Here is a 9,629-nt window from a genome sequence, read left to right on the forward strand (position 1 = left end):
AGGCACCTGCGGCTGTTACATCAGAGGAAATGAGGAGCACAAGTGCAAAGAGAGCACCAAAGCGAAAGACCAAATTTCTTGAAGATGCCATTTGATCACAATCTCACTCAAAATGATAATGATGTGTTAAACTCACTGAGGTCTAGTAAAAAGAGCCTTTAGCTGAGGAGCACAATATTTATAAGAATTAGGTTGGGAACACCTTGCCTTGCGCAAAGAAAATACGTAAGTAGCTGTGCCTGGTATTGCTGACCAATAGTATTGTTTACTTATTTAAGAGATATCATCTTCCTCTATTTTCTTTTTTTTTTTTTGTCGAAACGATAAGATGATCTCATTGCTTTGATGATAAAAAAATTACAAGTGCGAGCAACGGCTCGAACGAAACTCTACAAACTAGTGTTCAAAGACACTGAGGAAGCTGTCGCTCCTCATCCACAACAATGCTTAAAGCATCAACACTCAGTTTTTTACTGACTATCATATTTTCTTCCCTATACAAAACAAAAGAGCACATGCAAAACAATCTCTGTAACTGAGAGATGTCTTCAAGTACTGTTGCCATTTTGCTGTCCGTTGGGCTCTGATGTTTTAATTGTCTCCACAGTTCCTTGTTACAAAACCTCAGCTTAAGATTGCTCCACTTGCGTTGTACAGCTTTACACAACACCAGCTTCAGTGCCAGAGCTTCATCTAGGATTTTGTTTCCAGAACTAATGTCTTTCAGTGCCCACCCTATCATCGTGTTACTTTCAAAAAGCTTAACTGTGACTCCAATTCCCGCAAATAGCTGCCCTTGCTTCGTGGTTGTAGTCACCTCCATTAGCACTTCTCCTTCATTTACATAATTCTGATCCTGAGCATCTTGCCTAGGGACTGTTTCTTCTGTGCTCTCTCCTTTCTCTTTGTGCTCTATCTGCTGCTGCTCTAACCATTCCGAATGTGCTTTCCTTATAGATTTGAAGGGAGGATCAAAGGTAGTGTTCTCGAATTCTCTTTTGTTTCTTTCTTTCCACACCTGCCACGGGATGTTTGCAGTTAAACCAATGTGTTCCATCCCTTCTGACCTGTGCCTTGCTTCTGAGATTCTTAACCACCACCTTTTGAAGTCTCCCTGCTGCTCCTTTGCTCCATCCCACTGAATGGGAGATGCCTTCCATATGTTTTCCGTGTGGGGGCTAGGCTGAGAATTTTAGTTTGAAGTCCACGCTTCATTGACTGATGTAGCTGTCCAAGTCTCCAGTCTCTGCACGTAGGAATAAAGAATTTGTTGTCCTTATATAAGTAACCGTCATTCTTGAATGATAAAGTTAAGAATTATAAGATAATGTGCTTATTTCTTCATCTCTGGATAGAATATCAATTTCCATATTTTTTCGTTTGATTGTTTAGGTAAACTTTCTCCATCTCTGGACAGCATATCAAATTCGCTGTCTTTTTCTTTTTCGTTCGCTTGTTTAGGTAAACTTTCATTTTCATGGGTCTAAAGGCCTAAAGACCTCTATCCATTTCAGAAATTTACTGATTCTAAGTTGGTGTAATAGAGCTTTAATTATCTCTATCAAGATCTTTATACATCCAGAGCAACTTTCCTGTTAACAATTTCAAATCTATATGTCAAATTCAACGACGGAATTTAAATTTAAAAAGAAAAGCTTATACTTTGTAAGAAGAAGTAACGAATTCAGGGATTAATGTTTCTTGCTTATTGCGTATGGATTGTTTTACATGAATAGGGTTAGATGCATGATAAATAATGTCAATTTAAATTCAAAGCCATATTCTTTTACGTGAATAAATAGTCTGTATAAGTTTTATTCTTTTTTCCTTTTTTTAGGTACTCAACAATTTTGAGAGGCATATTGTATTTATTGTACTCAACAATCCTCCTTTTTTTTTCAGCTTAAACTTGAATAGTCTAACTAGGCTACAACAAAATTGTATTGTTGAAGTTTCAGAATATTGGCATGGTTATGCCTGACAAATTCTATATTTATCCATTACTTTGTTAAGCCAATTGTATGGTACCTAATTTACTCCAACATAATTTCCAAAGAGGTTTGCATTTATCTGTCGCTTTCTCCATCTAAACTTTTTGATGTTACGTAATAATTTACATCAAAACCAGAAACCAGAAAAGCTCACAAGCTAATCGAACTCAACTTAGATCATTCATTTTTTTTGATGCCGACTTAAGAAGAGCAACATATCATGTAGTTTAAAAAATGCAATTAACTGCATATGATAAAATATAATAAGAAAAAAATTAAATTACCAAAGGTATATCCAAGATATAAAACTCTTGTAGTTGAAACAACTTGTACTAGATTTCTTTGTAATTGCAGAGCTATAAGTTGAAAATGTTAAGTGCATGAAGCGTGCAATATATGTACTAACTTGACAAGGTGATCTTAATATGAATATTATGTTAAAATTTTATAATTGTTGTGGGTTTTGTTCTAATCTCTTCCAATACCCAAGCTTGCTTTGGTTTTATTCTTTTTAATCACGGGCAATCCATAAATACATAAAATACCCCACCAACCTTTACGCAAGAACATGAAAAAGCATTTCCACCTCAAATATACCAAAAAAAAAAAAATTAAGTCAGCACTCAAGCCTGAATGATATTCAATTCAAATTTTAATGTCATCCAAAATATCATGTGAAGTAACTTGGTTCCTTTCTTTAGAAAGAAAGATGGTTGGTTTTAAATCTACCAGTACTTATCATTTACATTCTAATCGCATATTCACACAAAAATGTATGATTTCGTACGTGTATTTCAAAGCCAAAGCACTTAAATTTTCAACACTCTTTTATACTCATAGTGATCACAATTTGAAGAAGAAAAGAGATTTTCAACTAATATGCTACATAAGACAACAAACTACCGCTACTTTTGCGTTAGCATGAAGTTCAAACCTATAAAGTAACTTTGAATTCAAAAGTAAATGTACTTATCCAGAGAGTAGGGTAGTAGGATTATGGTAGTTAATATCATCAATTCCAATGGTTGCATTTACAACTTCAATATCACTATCACAGGCCAGTTAGGCATTGATGATCTTTAGTTGATAGTCAGTTTATTTTCTCAAAAGAGAAGCATTGAAATATGTGGACACTAACCTAGATTACAAGACTAGTATACCTTGAATTACAAAAGTATCTGCATTTTCTCTTACCTTGTTGGTTAATGGGCTATAATCTTGGATTAGATCGATTGATCCATTTTAATCACCTAATGTCATGGACTTATTTGGTTTTAGAGAAATGTGGATTTAGTATTTTATTGTTCTACTATTGGAGAATGTGCCAAACATTATTTATCTCATTCCTTTATCTCTATTCTATGCAAGCATTTAGTTTGACATAAATCCTTTCATTAACTTTGAACAAAAAATTAACATTAATCCTATTCTAAAAGTAAAAATTTAGGGCCTGTTTTTCAAAAACTAGTTTTTCAAATACAATAAAAATTTTTAAAAAGTACTCTAAAAGGTCATCTAAAAATTAGTTAAAATTTTTTTAAAATTTTAAAAACATTTCAAAATATATTCTATAAACTCTTCTACTCTTAAATATCCCAAAATATTTTTTAAAAATATCCCAAAATATAATCTAAAAACTCTGCTACAGTAAAATTTTTCAAAAACACCCCAAAAAACAGCTAATCCAAAAGGAGGCTTAGTTATTTGATCAAGAATATATACCTGGATTTGGTTCCTCTAAAATAAGTAAAGTTTAGAATTTCTAATAGCCCATACTTGGCATGAAAAAGAAGCAAATTATATTCAAGGGAACAATTTTTTTCTGATTCAACTCAATTCATATTATAACACCTTATTGCACAATGTTTCTATTGATCCGTCTACTTATTCGCGCCATCTAGTGTAGTGAAAAAAACAATGTCAGATTAACAAAGAAAACTAGAGATAATATTAGAAGTAACTAGCAAATTTATACCCATACTAAAAGCCAAACCACGTAGCGCATCAGTTATTAGGAGATCTAAGTAAGGAGAGATAAATTTTGGTGATGAATATAAAATTTTTCCTTCATCCAAACATTGGCATCCCAAATGACTCAATCAGTTCTAGTATGATGGAGGCATTGTGTCAGTCAGGGTACCCACATCATTAGGGGCATTGTAAAGAAAGGCTGCATAATCTAGAGTGGTTAATACAAACATCAATGACCTAGGAGAGGGAAACAATATCGAACTCAACATATGAAAGAACAGGTTGCAAAGTTGCTGGCTAGCAATTGGAGGGGCATGGACACCAAAATCAGGATGAACTGATAATGAGAATTCGTAAAAGTTGAGTAAGTGTGCTCCTTTAGTAGTCCCAATCACTTGCCTGGTTGTACGTCCTTTGAGAATTGGGCATTTCATGTTGGGAACTAAATAGAGAATTAAAAATATCAAGATAGCAGATGTAATTATATCTTCAATTAGTAGTTTCTTATGAGTTGAAATATGCTGGTTAACAGTTAGAGGGGTGCACAGACTTGACAACGTGTAGGGAGGTATTTGTTGCGCTTGAGTCAATGTTTATTAAAACTGAAAAAAAAAATGTTACAAGAGACCTTCATATTAATTTTTTTGTAGTATTCACTCGGTATTGACTCTTTAGTCCTAAATGCACAAACAGTGATATATAAGAATGAAGAATATTTGATTTTGGTATATGTTAGACAAAGTTCGGCTTTAAATAACAATTCACAAACAAAAAGATTTAATCAAACAAAGTTGTCAAATTATGTAGTTTAGTTTTACAATTATAAGCCTATCAATATCAAGTTTGCTTTATTAAATTGTTTTTGCTTCTTGTGACAAATATTACACTTTATTGTCACTAGAAGTTTTGAAAAATTTTACAGGTAAAACTTTAACTCAAACAATATAAATAAGTCTTTGTTGTCAAAGTAGTAGTTGTTTGGCACACTCCATGCACGAAATATTTATCTACTTATAAATAGTTAAGGATAAAAAACATTGAAATGTGGTATGTAATGGACGTTGATTTCTATTATTAATACACATGTTGATGAGTATATTCTCTCTTCTCCACTCTATCCTTTTTCTTCGTTATCTACCAATGCCAAAGATCTACCCACCTATCCTAACAAAACCCTGTTTCCTCTACTGCTGCTCTTGAGGATAAAAAAAAACTACAAAATTTGCAAAAGTAAAAAACCATTGAGCATAACTTTGTATTAGATAAAGATTGCGCCAAGAGGCCTAAAAGACGATATAAATACAGGGGTGAAATCCTGAAAACCAAATTGTGGTTTAGAAAAAGTTAGAAAGCCTTCTAATGGTTCAAAAAATATTTAGAAAACCCTCTTGTGATTCAAACTTATTTAGAATTTGAACAGAAAACTGGAAAATTAAAGTTATCCTTCTTTACAATGATATGTTAAGAGAATACAATGCCATATGAATTCCTAGATGGTCAAAATGAGATTTTCAAAATATGTTCGTGGATTTATCGAAAACTGGGGGAGTTGAACTGAAAATTTTGAAAGTGTTCTCCTTTTCCATTTTGCACGACCATGGCTGTCACTGCCTTCAACTCATGGCAACACCAACCTCATCACCACCATCGTGCCATACCGAAGCCAACACCAGAACCAACAAATCAGCAAATGCCAATACAAAGGCAACATTTATCTGAAGACCCACATTCCTTTTTCTTTTTCACTCAAATTAAGCTCAAGTACCAGCAGATTTCATGGCCAAAAATACAAAAAGAAAAGAATCATTAAGGAATAATAATCAGAAAAGAAGAAAAATTGAGGGTAGGATTTCGTCATAAACCATCATACCACCTCAACAAATGCCAGAATCCAACAACTTCTGCTTTAACAGTCTAGATACCTTTGATTTTGGAGCACTCTGGCAAGGAGATTGGATAATCTTGGTGGCAGTATATAGCAGAATTTCTTCGATTGTGCTTGGCTTGTGGAAGTGGAGGATATGGCGGTGAGTTTAATGGTGGTAAATGGACAATGGGTTTCCTAGGTTGGGGTGGGATGTGGAATTGGTGGCTTTGGTAGTGGTGCAAAGGGGTAGTGATCTAAGAAGAAAAAGAAGAAAAGGAAAATAAAAAAGACAGAAAAGATAAAGAAAGAATAGAACAGTTAGAAAGAGCTGAAGGTCTCTTGGTTGGGGTTGGTAAAATTATTGGTGGTGCAAAATGGTGGTCACTTGGGAAGAAGAAGAAGAAAAGGAAGAAGGAAATAAATGGAAAAGAGAAAGAAAGAAACTTTTTTTTTTTTTTTAAAAAAAGACGGAAACAAAAAGTAACTTAATGTGAAAAACAGAAAAAAAAAAGATAAAAGAAAACCAAAAGGGGAGCTGGAAAAAAAAGAAAAAAATTTGTTTGATAGAATGAGGATATTTTTGTGAGAAAAGTATAACTTTTATGCCAAAAAGTAATTATTTATCACTTGTACTCGCATATGAAGCGAGTGCAATTCACTTGCTGTTAACTTCGACAACTTTTGTCGAAATTTCAAAACATTTAAAAGCACAAAGGGATTTTATAGATATTTTTAAATTATAAGGAGGATTCTTGACTTTCACAAAAAATCATAGGAGAGTTTTTTAGGTTTTACCCTATATACAAAAGTAAGCAAAAAATTAGAAAGATCACTTAAGTTAAAGGTTGTATTTTAGCACATCTAATTGTTTGCGGGTTAATTTCATTGCTTTTGAAGATTAATTACTACACAGACATTGAAACCTCTGGAGCTGCATTTTAGCTCACAAACGTTAAATGAGTTAGCAACCATTTCTCCATTGTATTCCTTTTTTTTTTTAATATAAAGTAACTTCTCTACCAATATGTATTTTTATTTGAAGCGTACAACCACATGTTTAGCTTTCAATTTGAGTTTTGTGTTGCAATTGAGGAAATTGGTTGTCATATTCAAATATGATTGCAGACGTGCGTCTTGCAAACCGAAGCACTTAAAATTCGATACTATTTTACATTCTTAGAGCTCACATTTTTAAAACCAAGATATCACAACATAATATAACAAACGAATTACTACTTTTGTGTTAGCATAAAATCCACTCACAACATAAGAGAAAAAAAACAAAGTTACTACTTTTGTGTTAGCATGAAATGCACCCGATAAAAAAAAAAAGAGAAATCCATCCGATGAAGTAACTTTGAACTTAGAAGTAATATTGTATTATTCCAGATGTTGGTAATCAATATCCTCAGTTCCTACGCTTGCAGATCGAATTCTAATCAGACGCGCGTATGTTGGTGCTTCAATATACAAACTAAAGAGGAGCTTTGCCACAAAGTTGCACACAAAATAAAGTATACAATTAACTAACAAAGGCTTGCATATTTGAAGGTCATGCATTAAAATGCGTCGTTTCTTTTTTTAATATTTACCGTATGAGAGAGCCACTTCGAATTCACTCCTGCAAAGAAGTGTTTGGCATTCAAGTTTTTAGGGTGCTAGTTAAGAGAACTAGGATACGAGAAATCATCACATCATCTAAAATCTTGCATACTAGAAAGATTCAGATGGAGACAATCCTTAAAATCAATATAATGATGTGAGAAATATGATGACACTTAGCCATGCTTTCCCTTAGAACTTGAGGTGATGACTGCATTTTGTAAGAATAATAAGATGGGTGTGGAGTTGGCCCATTCAATTTTTCATGCATATCTTTGATGAATCATTTTTCTCAGGTGTTGATAATTAAGTAACATTAGCATGATTGCTATTTAATTAAAATTGTCCCACGGTTTAATTTTGGTGAAGAACTTTTGCTTCTTTTGTTTCTAAATCATCAACACTGTGATCCGTAAGTGGTAACCTTGGGGCTCATAGAGAGATGTTCTGCTAGCTCAAATGGTTACTCTTTAACTCTTCTGTATTGTCCAAACACTCATTAAATTCTAACAGCCATTCCTTTTCATTGTAATGATTGATATGATTTTGCAACCTGGCAAGCTCTTTTTGAAGCTCATGCTTTGTTATATCCTCATGCAACATTTTAGCCTTCACCTCAAATTCTATAGTATTAGGCCTGAGAATCCACACGTTCCACAACATGTTAAGAGGAACATCTTGTCTGTTATTTCAAAGTTGTGTGTGAATTTTAATAATTATGTTTGTGTCAATAACTTGATTAACCTAGAAGGATTTTTTTTCATGTTGGGTCAACTTGATCTTCACAAAACTCCCTATTAATTAACCCTCAAACTTCTCAGGGGCCTTTGCAAGATCCTCAACTAGAGTTCTTCTTAAGTAAATAAGATTAATGTTTTCTTGAATGAATATAGAAGAATGACTTCTAGGAGTTCCTAAACCTGTAGTCTTTTGGTATTATTCCATGCATAGCATCCTCATCAAGTAATTGACAGTATATAGGCTTTTAGTTTTGTTAGGTGTTTGAATGTTTCGTGCATAAACTGCACCATTTAACTAGCTAATATAATAATGAATAGCAATTTACGATTTTTAAATTAACTTTAACTCCATAATTTGTTGCAAAAATATTTATTGCTCTAGAGTGAAAGTATGTTAAAATTGGAAAAAAAATTGATAAACATATTCATATTAATGGTTTTTGGAAATTTACCTCCTCAATTATCTATAAATATGAAAATTGTTGTTTAATGTCTGTAATCTATCATATCTTTATCTAATATTCGTATATTTGATTGAAATTTATTCGATCACGTATACCATCAATCTAGTGGCATTTAAAACAAGAAAGTGTATAACTACTCAAATAGTACGGTGTTATTTGATATAGTATCCAAAAATTGTATCTATTTCATAAATTTAATTTTTCAACAATATTAAATAGTTCTCCTATTTGAGTTTCGCTATATGAGTTGTATTAGCACTTCTCATATCAAGTGCTATGCTTGTTCATGTTTTGAATTTGTAGGTTATAACGCATAAGCATCAGCTCATCTGGCCTCTCTTGCTGTACAGGATTCCATTCTTTAGTAAGGATATTTCCATCAGTGCTCCTCTTCAAGTCATATTTTGTAGCACCATTATATGTCTGACTAAGAATTTGAATGGAAAATTGTTGGACGCCAGAGTGCAATCGATCAGTCACAGGCAAGGCCTACCTTTTCTCCGAGTTGCAAAGGTGATTAGAGCACCATCCATTTTTAAATATCAGTTTCTGCTTTGTCCACCGAGTCAACTGATACGAATTCTAGGTATTCTTGTAAACTTTTGTCTTTTTGCTGGTGAACGGATTTGCTTTATTATATTTCTACAATCTGCATGTCCTTGAAATTTTACCTGTTGATCTTTTCCCTTGCACTTTTATCCACTATTATGCTACATGTAATTCAATGGTTGAAAATTACAGAGTATGCTTCAACCTTACTAGTGTTTTGATATTTGGAGTTAAAAAAGGAACGCTTGCCATCTCTTCGTTGTCTAATTTTGGTGCTTTGTTATTTGGCCAACCATTTGCTAACAAACAAACCTTGGTATAGAGACAATTCAAATTCTTGGAATTTTGACACCTCTTTATTCGACAGACAGTTTAGGTGATTATAATTCTTATATGTTTGCTATTATTGAAAGAATGAGTTACATTTTCTAGTATCCAATGGTTT

The sequence above is a fragment of the Coffea arabica genome, chromosome 3e (genome assembly GCF_036785885.1).
Source record: "Coffea arabica cultivar ET-39 chromosome 3e, Coffea Arabica ET-39 HiFi, whole genome shotgun sequence".
Classification (NCBI taxonomy): domain Eukaryota; kingdom Viridiplantae; phylum Streptophyta; class Magnoliopsida; order Gentianales; family Rubiaceae; genus Coffea; species Coffea arabica.